We start from the raw sequence: 12,333 nt of genomic DNA, 5'->3' as shown, positions 1-12,333 counted from the left end.
AAAATCAACTTGGATCTTAAATCCAGAGGTTAATAGTAGGAAATTAAATTGCAAGACAACTTAGATCTAGAATCCAGAAGTTGATAATAGAAAATTAAATTGTATGAAATTAAAATCAACTTGAATCTTGAATCCAGAGGTTTATAACAGGAAATGAAACTAAAATCAACATGGATCTTGAATCCAAAGGTTGATAACAAGAAACTAAATTGTATGAAACTAAAATCAACTTGGATCTTGAATCCAAATATTGATAACCGAAAATTAAATTATAGGAAATTAAAATCAACTTGGATATAGAATTCAGAACTTGATAATAGGAAATTAAATTGCAGGAAATTAAAATCAACTTGGATTTTGAATCAGAGGTTGATAAAAGAAAATTAAATTACAAGAAATAAAAATCAATTTGGATCTAGAATCCAGAGGTTGATAACAGGAAATTAAATTATAGAAAATTAAAATCAACTCAAATCTTGAATCCAGAGGTTAAAGATGACAAATTAAATTGCAGAAAATTAAAATCAACTTGGATCTAGAATCTAGAGGTTGAGAAAAAGAAAGTAAATTGCAGGAAACTAAAATCAACTTATATCTTGAATCTAGAGGTTGATAACAGGAAATTAAATTGCAGGAAATTAAAATCAACTTGGATTTTGAATCTAGAGGTTGATGATAGAAAATTAAATTGCGTGAAACTCAAATCAACTTGGATCTTGGATCAAGAGGTTGATGGCACAAAATTAAATTGCCTGAAATTAAAATCAACTTGGATCTTGAATCCAGAGGTTGATAACAGAAAATTAAATTACAGGAAATTAAAATCAACTTGGATCTTGAACGCAGAGGTTGATAACAGAAAATTAAATTGCATGAAACTAAAATGAACTTTGATCTTGAATCCAGAAGTTAATAACAGAAAATTAAATTGTATGAAATTAAAGTCAACTTGGATCTTGAATCCAGAGGTTGATGACATAAAAATAAATTGCAGAAAATTAAAATTAATTTGGATCTTGAATCCAGAGATTGATAACTGAAAATTAAATTGCATGAAACTAAAATCAACTTGGATCTTGAATCCAAAAGTTGATAACAGGAAATTAAATATTGCAGGAAATCAAAATCAACTTAGATCTTGAATCCAAAGGTTGATAACACAAACTAAAGCTTAGGATGTTAAGAACAAATGATTACTATTATCCTAAACAAATAGGCTGATTTCAAGCTTGGTTATCTAGCAAATTTACCATAAGTTTAATTATGAAAGGTTGAATGTTTGATCTTCAAAGCAAACCTAGTGAGAGAACTCTACTAGATCAAAAGTTTACTTAATCATGAACCTAAAGCTGAATGATTGATGGGAGAAGTGAAAGTAGACCCAAAGATAAGGTTTTTCATTCGTCCCCAATCCACTTCCTCTTAGTCATTTAGAGGTTCCTTGTTATAGAGAGTGGCTTCTCCAATTCTCACCTTCTTTTGTTAGAAGCGCCTTTTCTGGTTTTCACTCCTACCCTTTTTTTTTAGTTCACTTTTTCAGGATGCCCTTTTGGGTTTTCATCCTTTTCTCATTTTGTAGAAAGCGCCCTTACGGATTTTTGCTTTCTTTTTCTCATTTTGCTAGGAGCGCCCTTTCAGGTTTTCACCCCTATATATATATATATAAATTTTATATAGCTTGGTTCCCAATCTCTTTGGTGGTATCTTGCATTAGTATGCTATTTGTTCGCTGATTTTTATCCCCTGCAATCTCAAAGCAATATATATAGAGTTACAAATGTTTAAATTCTTACCTTATAATAAAACGTTAATAAGTTAACAGTGCAAATTCCAACATAAATGGGCTAGTGGGTTATGCATGAAGTGTAAGAAAAATTGACATTATGAGAAATAAGAATACATGAAAGGTATACAATTCTTGGGAGAAAAGGTAAGGGAAGTCATGTGAATTCCTTTCAATCAACCTTTAGGACCCTTCATTGCCAGAGATACTAACAATACGAGAAGAACCCTTGTGCCATAGTTACTTATTGCCTTCCAACTCTGAGCCTATCACCCAACCTTATTCGTCCATTTTTTGTCCTACTAGGAGCGCCCTTTTAGGTTTTCACTCCTATTTTTTTTTTTAATATATAGCTCACTTTTTCAGGATGCCCTTTCAAGTTTTCATCCTTCCCTCATTTTGCAAAAAACGCACTTACGGGTTTTTGCCTTCTTTCTTCCATTTTGCTAGGAGTGCCCTTTCGGGTTTTCACTCCTATCCTTTTTTTTAGGCATAATAGCTCTTTACAGCATCTGCATTTACTGGTTTTGACAATTTTTCTTCATCCATGTGGGTTAAGATTAAAGTGTCCCCAGAAAATGCCTTTTTGACGACATATGGCCCTTCATAAGTTGGTGACCATTTGCCCTGAGGATCATTCTGATTTGGCAGTATTTTCTTCAGAACAAGGTCTCCAGGTTGGAATTTTCAAGGTCATACATTCTTATTAAATATCTTAGCCATTCTAGCTTGGTATAGCTATCCATGACAAATTGTTGTTAATCTTTTCTCATCAATCAGATTGAGCTGATCGAATCTTGTTTTTGCTCATTCAGTTTCATCCAACTCTGCCTCCATTAAGATCTGTAGAGAGGGAATCTCCACCTTAATTGGTAAAACTGCTTCCATGCCATACACTAATGAATATGGAGTTGCCCTAGTCGACGTCCTTTGTAACACCCTCCCAGTAGCAACTCCGTACAGTCTACTGTTCCGGTGACCGGTGTCGGTCCGGACAGCTAGAACGTCCGGAAAAATATTTAAACTAAAGTCAGAAACCATAATTAACTCAAATATTAATAAGAAAAATTTAGTAAAAATTTTAGAAATAAAATACAACCAAGTTAAACGAGCCGGTGCCCTAGCGAGGGGTAAACCAGAGGGAAGTTGCGGTTCTCGCAACGAGGAGCCCTAGACCCGGGGGAAAAATTATAAAATAATTTTTGAGACTCCAGAGAAGGGTCATTGAGGTTCCTATGGCATTAGAATGCCAAGAAAATACCTAGGAAAATTTTTCAATCGGTACAGACAATTTTGACCCGTTGAGCCGAACGGAGGGCATTTTGGTCATTTCACCTTCAGAGGTGATTTTTGGCCGACTTGTCCAGCTAAGTAAATAATTAATATGACATAAAATATGAAGAAACATTACTAGAAATTAAATTGAAAATGAGTAGTGGAGGAAAGAAAAGAAAAATACAACATATGCAATTTATGACATCATTGTGATGTCATTTAAAATTGTCCACCAATCACAATTAAGTAACCATCAAATTAACAAATAAAAAGAGTCAAAAGAGACCAAAGAATTAAAAAGCAAATAGCAGCCCTTCTTCTCCTTCAAAAACGTTTTTCACCTCCTCCCTCACTCCTCCATTAACAAACTTTCTAAAGCTTCAATTTCCATGCTTTCCTCACCCCAAAACCCTAAGTCCCTTCACTAAAAACTTGTCTCTACCTCTTGGGAAGTGTTTGGCAGCCTAGAAAGGGAAAGAAAGTGGAGATTAACTTGGGAAAATTCTGCCCTACAAGAGGTTAGTGCACATATATACTTAAAACTCTTTAATCCCATGCTAGAGACTTGAAACAAGTATGAATTTGTAACTTAAATGAATAAAAGTTATGTGTATGTCCACCATGATTTTTGGCAGCCCTAAAGAAGGAACATGATTGAGTGTCTTGATGGACTTAGAGTGAACTAGAGAGTATGTTTAAAAAAAAAAAAATATATATATATATATATATATATATATATATATATATATATGTAAGGAAAGAAAGTGATTAATTAAGGTAGTTGTGAAAATTTATAATGGAAATTAAGGTTTTGAGATGTGAAACTTGGATTTAGCTTATGAAATTGTGAAAGAACATTATAAGGGTCAATTAGTGACCATTTTAGGTAAGTTGACCACAATTTAGATTGAAAAATAGTATGGCAAAGTGAAGGTGTAGACCGCCCTAGGATAGCAGCAATGGACTGAGATTTCAGTCCAATTACACAGCCATAACTTTGGTTGTGTTAGTCCAATTGGTGTTTGGCCAATTGGACATGAAACTAGGCTTATAATGGCACATTTTTGCTGAAGAGACCATGCCCAAAAGACCAAAGCAAGAGGACCAAAAGTTGGCCCCAATCCGGATACCCTGCAACTGATTCTGCAGAATGACCAAATGAACAGTAACTGTTCATTTGGCCATAACTCACTGTAGATTTGGTCAATTGACCTGAAATTTTTACAGCAACAAGTTAAGACATAGACAAACAACTTTCATGAAGAAACTTACCCCAAATTATGACCAGAACCTAACCCAAATAGCAGTGGAAGTCACTGTTCATGTTACTGTAGATATGGTAATTTCTGCAGAATGGAAATCCGGCCAGCTGTGGTTTTTGGACCATAACTGGAGCTACAAAACTCCAAATGGAGTGATTCAAAAAAGGAAATTCAACTAGACAAAATAAAAAACAACTTTCATGTTTGCCATTTCTTCAAATTCCCACTGCAACAGTGCTTAATGGAACAGTAAACTTAGGCTTCAAAAACTGAAATTTCTGCCCTCTTGGTTTTAAGTTAGAAATGGTAATGGTGACCAATTCTAACAAGTTTTAAATGCAAAATGTGGTATGTTGGGAATGCCAAAACCAAGGTACATAATTTCTACCTAAAAGTCAACATTTTTGTTGACCAAAGAGGTGAATAGTGACACTAAAACTTGAAATTCAAAATTTGAAATTAGAAATGCATCTAGGGGACTTTAAATTGTAATTGGCAATTAATACTAGCAAATATAAAACTCAAAATGTGGGATCTTGGTGTAATTAGAATTTATATATCCATTAAGTATAAAAAGTCAACATTTTGGTTGACTAGTAAGGTGAATAGTAATCAAAATAATTAGCAAATTAAGATGAAGACCTAGAACCAATTCTAAGCTTAAATGCTTAGAATGGTATGACAAATGTGGACTATGCATCTTAGTCAAAATTATTAAAAAGGGAATTAAGAGCATAAATTTGAAATCCATGAAATTTTCATAGATTACTTGAAACATGAAAAATAAGTCACCAAATTGATGTAAATAGATAGTTAAGGCTTATATGCCCATCACAAATGGAATTCATAAAATATTAGTAACTCAACTTGAAATATAAAATTTGTAATTACATAAGTAGATTCTTCAATGTATAAATGAGAAAGGAAAAATGTTTTGAATACAATGGTACATGTGAACCATTGTTTAGAATTGTGATCAATATGAATAACATAATGAATGAATAAATGAACTATATTAATGTATGAATGAGACATTAGTTCTCATTATTATAGAAAGGAGAAGTATTTTGAGTACAATGGTATAAAAAGATAATTGATGTGAATTGTGATCATATAAATGATCAAATGAATGTATGAATTATAATTGAAATTTATCATGAAATAATGGATTCATAAAACACAATATATTAATATTTAATGATATTATGTGCCCTTGTATTGCCTAGACACGTGTGTCAGATTGGATAGATTGGCATGCCAATAGGGTATTATTTTAGCAGTACTGCGAAAGGCTTTATGCCTGTATTCATGGCTTTATGCCCGTATTCATGGCTTTTATGCCCGTATTCATGGCTTTTATGCCCGATTATGTGATATCATGGCTTTTTAGCCATACTGACTGCATACGTAGTTGACGTTCTGCGTCCCATGGTATGATGGCCCGAGGCACTGCGGTGTCCAGTGCCAACGACTGCTATCCATTTAGTCACCGTCAGAGGTTACTTGGGCAGTGTAATTTATTGAAATAAATTAAGACTATTAGTAATTAAAAATATTGGAAATCAAATAAATGAGTTAATAAGACTTCAAAAGAATTAGTTAGAATTATGAAATAATCTGAAACAACCTAGCAAGTATAGAGAAAATGCTAAAAGATTAGCAAAGAAAATTACAACATAAATAAATATTGCAAATGAGCTTATATAACAATATAAGCATAAATTTATTATTTTCAGATCATTTTTCTTTGTATATTTTATTTTCTTGTTATATTATTGCACCACTAAGCAGCAATGCTTAGAGATAGATTTGTTTCCTTCGCAGTAATCAAGCCGAACCCAATGGACGTTTGACTGGGAATTTTGGGAGTTTTGATCTGCAGAAGTGTCCGAAGTATTCAAGGTTGTCACCTCCTCAGCAATGCATGTAGATAGGGCCCATATAGATCATATTTTGTATTTTGTATAAAATGCTAGATATTGTATTATGATGTAAATTATGAAATTATGTAAATTAAGGAAATTTGAAAATTTTGCTTATGTAATTTGAGAATATTTACATATGAATTGAATGTGAATGAAAATGTATGGAAATGATTATGAAATTGAAATGATTGATGAGATCATTATGATTAGCAAGAATAAGACTTTATTTTGAAAATATTGTTGAATTGAATTTCAAACAGGTGAATAGTAAAATACGTCAACTGATAATAAAATAGGGGAAACTCCGCTGGTTTCTCCGTCGAAAAATAATTAATATTAAAATATAACGAGATCAAAATATGAAAGGAATAAAGTAAGATAAGATAGGGTGCTCCGGCACCGAATGTAGCACGCCTTGCTCGGCTACACTGTAGTCGGGTGAGGGGTGTCTCATCCTTATCGTAGTCCGATAAGCGTGGAGGGAAAATGGGAGCATGTCATGCCAATCTTTATAAGTGATGGTCATCTTTTCAATTATCCATTTGAGATTCTTATTTGCAACTTTAACAGCTCCATTCATTTGTGGATGATAGAGCAATGAGTTGTGGTGATGGTTCTTATATTGATCACATAACTTTTGAACATTTAAACCATTCAAATTTTGAGCATTGTTAGTAATAATTTCACTAGGGAGGCCATATCTACAGATGATGTTATTCTTGAGGAACTTTATGAATGCTTTCTGAGTGACGTGAGCATATGAGGCAGCTTCAACCCATTTAGTAAAATAATCAATAGCCACCAAAATGAACCTATGCCCATTAGAAGCTTTTGGAGTAATTAGACCTACGACATCAATTCCCCACATTGCAAATGGCCACGGAGCTATCAAATTGTGAAGTTGATAGGGTGGGACGTTTATCCGATCAACATAAATTTGAAACTTGTGACATTTTCGAAAGTATTCAATATAGTACCTTTCCAAAGTAGTCCAATAATATTCTCACCGTAAGATCTGCTTAGCCATCATGTGTCCATTGGCATGGGTGACATAGTTCCCTTCATGAGTTTTAAAAAGAATCCTTTTAGCCTCATTTGCATCCACACACCTCAATAATTCTCCATTGAAGTTTCTTTTATATAGGATTTCACCACTGGGGAAATATCCTAATGCCAACCTCCTGATCATTCTCCTTTTGTTTCTACTTGCCCCTAGAGGATACTCTCTGGTTTTGATGTATTGCTAAATGTCGTGATACCGGGGTTTACCGTCTATCTCCTCTTCAATCATAAGGCAGTATGCAAGCTCACCCTTTGCTTTTATTTGCAACAACTGCACTTCTTGCCCCTCCTACATTTGAGTCATAACTACTAGCGTAGCCAAAGCATCTGTAAACTGGTTCTTATCACATCCCAAATGAGTAAAGGAGATTTCTTCAAATATCTTAATCAATTCCAGGAGGTACGTCTAATATGGAATTAATTTTGGATCTTTGGTTTGCCATTCTCCCTTCACTTGGTAAATTATCAAGGCTGAGTCTCCATATACCTCTAATTTCTTTACTTTCATTTCAATAGCAACTTGCAAACCAATCACACAGGACTCATATTCTGTAACATTATTGGTGCATTCAAATTTTAGCTTAACTTCCACTAGGGAATGTTTCCCGTCTGGAGATACTAGTACTGCCCCAATCCCATTACCTAAGAGGTTAACTGCCCCGTAGAAATACATCTTCCATAAATCATCTTGCCCCTCGGTTTCGTCACTTACTATATTGATATGCTCATCCGGGAATTCAAAATCTAGTGCTTCATAATCATCAAATGGATTTTTTGCTAGGAGGTCTGCTATCATACTTCCTTTCATCGCCTTCCTTATCATATAGATAATGTCATATTATGAGAGTATGACTTGCCACTTTGCTATTCTCTCGAGTACGAATGGACTTTCAAAGACATATTTAATTGGCTCCATCCTGGAGATGAGCCACATATTATAGTTCAACATGTAGTGCTTGAGCCAATTTGCTGTCTAAGCCAATGCATAACAAGTCTTTTCTACAAATGAATACCATGCCTCACATTCGTTCAACTTTTTGCTCAGATAGTAAATGGCTCTTTCCTTTCTTCCCTCATCATCATGCTGTCCCAGGACACAACCCATAGACATTGATGGAATGCCATATATAAGATTAACAGTCTACTAGCTGTCGGAGGGACCAAGATAGGTGGGTTTGACAAATATCGCTTAATCTTTTCAAAGGCCTCTTGACAAGCTTCATCCCATTTTGCAGTGGTATTCTTCTTTAGCAACTTGAAGATTGGCTCGGCTTTAGCCATGAGATTAGAGATGAACCTAGAGATGTAATTCAATTTTCCCAAAAAGCTACACACATCCCTTTCTGTCTTTGGGAATGGCATTTCTTGAATAGCCCTAACTTTATCTGGGTCAATTTCTATCCCCTTCTCACTAACTATAAAGCCCAACAGTTTTCTCGACTTTGCCCTGAACACACACTTTGCTGGGTTTAGTTTCAGCTTGTATTTCCCCAACCTTTCAGATACTTTTCTCAACACCTGTACATGGCTTTTCGCTCCTCTAGACTTAATGATCATATCATCCACATAGACTTCTACTTCTTTGTGCATCATATCATGGAATAATATAATTATGGCACGTTGATATGTAGCTCTAGCATTCTTGAGCTCAAAAGGCATAACTTATAACAAAATACCCGCCATTGAGTGATAAAGGCGGTCTTTTTCTTGTCTGCATTGTCCATCAAAATTTGATTATACCCTGAGGCTCCATCGATGCAAGAACATCTCCCTAGTCCCACTGCATTTTCAACCAGCACATCTATATGTGAAAGCGAAAAATCATCTTTTAAACTAGCCTTTTTGAGATCCCTGTAGTTAATACAGACTCTCACCCTACCATCCTTCTTTATTACTGGAACAACATCTGTCATCCATTCAGGGTATTTTACAACTTCTAGGAACCCTACATCGTACTGCTTTTTAATTTCATCTCTGACCTTCAGCAGAGTGGTAAGATCCATTCTCCTCAGTTTTTGCTTTACTGGCATTGCCTTTGGAATCAAAGGGATCTTGTGAGTTACAATTTGAGGGTCCAGACCCGGCATATTGTCGTAGCTCCAAGAAAAAACATCCATGAATTCCTGTAACAACTGAATCATATCTTTCAACTCTTCATTATCTACCACCTTGAGCTCCTTTCTATTTTGTTCTGTCCCTAAATTTAGGATGTTCATACCTTTTCCATAGGGCATGAGACTAGGTTTATCTGATTCTTGTCGTTCTGATACTTCCTTTAGGGATATACACTCTTCCTCTTCTTTAGAATCACTAGTATCCATGGCAATTATAGGTCTCTCAAAGTTAATCTGAGGAATATCAGTGTCGATTGAGTTATTATAGTTTGGTTGATTATCAATCCTTGAAATGGGATGATTAAAAGAATGGAATTTAGCAAATGATTTCATTAAGCAAAGAAAAGGCTAAACTAAAAGGAAGTAATTGGACTTAAAAATTTGGAAAATGCACTATTAATTCGTTAATGTTTAATCATAAGAGAAGGTCCATTTATAAAATTTTACTTAACACCATGGACTAAGTGATCAATTGTTGGTAACTAAATATATATTACTTTAAGAAAAGCATTGGGATGTCCTCTGCTTCCAAGTTATCAAGCTCTTGGTTCTCCTTCATTGGCAAAATCAACATTTTCGGTTTAGGACTCGGCTACAGGACATTGATGGATATGTCTGACAGAGGCCTCTCTTCAGCTTCATAAATGGCTGGCAATGGATGCGTGAAAATATCTTGAATTTGGGGAATAATCTCCTCTCATTTAGATAGCTGATCAAATCACTGGTCACGGAGCATATATCTCATCTTGAACCTTCCATCCATCAAAGCATCCCCGTCATATCCTAGCCCAAAGCGCCCCTTTTTCTGGGTAGCAGTTATGGGCTCAACAATCCCTTGTATCCTAACGCCTAACCCTTTTCCTTCCTCATATTCGTTCCTCAACATTACCTTTGCCACCATGTTGATGATTCCCCAGTCGTTCCTGGATACCCCTTATAATTCTAGAGCTTGGAAAGAGCTCTCCAATGCTTGTTCAGTCATCTCTATATACGAAATAGACTGAGGCTTAGTGACCAACAGGGCTTCCTCCCCCCTGACAGTAACTATCTCTCCATTTATAACATACTTGATTCTTTGGTGCAGGAAAGAGGGTACGACATTGGCAGCATGAATCCATGGTCTTCCTAGCAGCATGGTATAGGTTGGCTTAATGTTCATCACTTGGAAGGTGACATCAAAGATACAGGCTCTAATCTGGAGTGGCAGCTCTATATCTCCTAATACATCTCTCTTCATCCCATCGAAAGCCCTGACTATCATACTGCTTTGGCAGATTAATGATGGTTCGATCGGGAGCCTAGCCAAGGTGGCACTTGGTAACACATTGAGTGCAAATCCATTATCAATCAGAACCTTTGCTACCATGTACCCTTTATATTTTATGGTCACATGTAAAGCTTTAGTGTGCTTTAAACTAGCAAGGTCGATTTCATCATATGAAAAGTGACAAAATTTGATGCCTGAATTTGTCCAACAATCTTCTCAAATTGTCCCGGCATGATGTCAGGAGTCACAAAGGCCTAATTTAAAACCCTCTGTAATACTTGTCAATGCACATCCGAGCTCAAATGACAGCAATGAAATCCTAGCAGGTGTTCTCTTCAATTGCTCAATTACATCATATTCACTTTGCTTCATTATCTGCAAGAGCAGCTCATCTTCATTCTTTTTTTTGCTAGATCCTCCTTTATCTATTTTCCTAGCACCCTTGTCACCATTCCTCACCACTTCTTCCACCTTCCCCTTTCCTCTCTTGTTTCTTGGTTTGTTTGGACTGTAACACCTCCCACTCCTGGTAATACACTCTATCTCCCCATCTGATATGGGTGGCCTATTGGTAGGCTTCATAAGCTAGGAGATAGGGCTAGGCTTAGGTTTACTCACTGACTGGTTAGAAGCTATATTGCTTGTAAGGAAGGATGGCCCTATAAAAGTGAGTTTGAAGTGGGAAGAGGATGTAGAGCATGGTTTGGATGAAGTGATTGCTTGGGTATAGGTGTGGTAAAGGGCAGGAATGGAGGAACTGCTCAGAGCATCTTGTGTGAATACTTAAAAATTATAATCCCATAGCACAGTGTGAGTATTGGTCACTAGGAGTTGTGGAGTTGTCCTAATGATAACTCTTGGGGGATTTGATGCGGTTGGCACTGGGGGAAAAGAAAATAAAATCTTAGGCTTTTGACTGCCCTGATCTTCTTCAGTTATATTTATTTCCCTTTCTTCCTTTACTTTTAGCTTCTTTTAGCACCTCAAGATCTTAAACATTATTAATTTGCCCACCTCATCTTTAAACTCTGGGCAATATGCAATTACATAATCTGGTGTGCACCTATGATAGGCAACAGGGTCATTTCTAGATTTTTCAATCCTAGGGTCAAGATACCCCTCTTTGACAACAAATTCAAAAATTTGTTCAAAGTATGGAACCAACTGTTTGACTTCAGGTGTTTGAGCATCATCTACGACTTCTATCACATTCACATTTCTTCCTCTCCTTGCATCATGGTTAGGCAAGGGATTCATTCCCACATTTGGAGTTGCATCACTACCTTCTATCTTCAACCACCTGTTTCTAATAAGGGATTATACCCTACCTTTTAATGCCCCATAGTTATCGATTGAATGACCAACTGCGCCTCTGTGGTACTCACATCGAGCATTTGCATCATACTACCTAGGGTATGGGGTTGCAATGGGTCTAATGGTATAGGAAGAATCTGATAAATGCTTAACAGGTAGTGATAAATTTCGCTTAAAGGCATTGGACGAGGAGGGTCAGGATTTCTAGGTGGTATAGGGTTGGCTTGGGGAGTCTGAGGTTGGGTGATGGGATTAGTTTGGATTGGTGGTATAGGAGAGTAGGTAGTTTGTGATGGAAATTGCTGTAGGCGAGGGTAAGAATAGTGCGGGA

Source organism: Hevea brasiliensis, chromosome 14, assembly GCF_030052815.1.
Source record: "Hevea brasiliensis isolate MT/VB/25A 57/8 chromosome 14, ASM3005281v1, whole genome shotgun sequence".
Classification (NCBI taxonomy): Eukaryota; Viridiplantae; Streptophyta; class Magnoliopsida; order Malpighiales; family Euphorbiaceae; genus Hevea; species Hevea brasiliensis.
The sequence above is the reverse complement of the archived record's forward strand: the minus strand, read 5'-3'. Positions refer to the sequence as shown.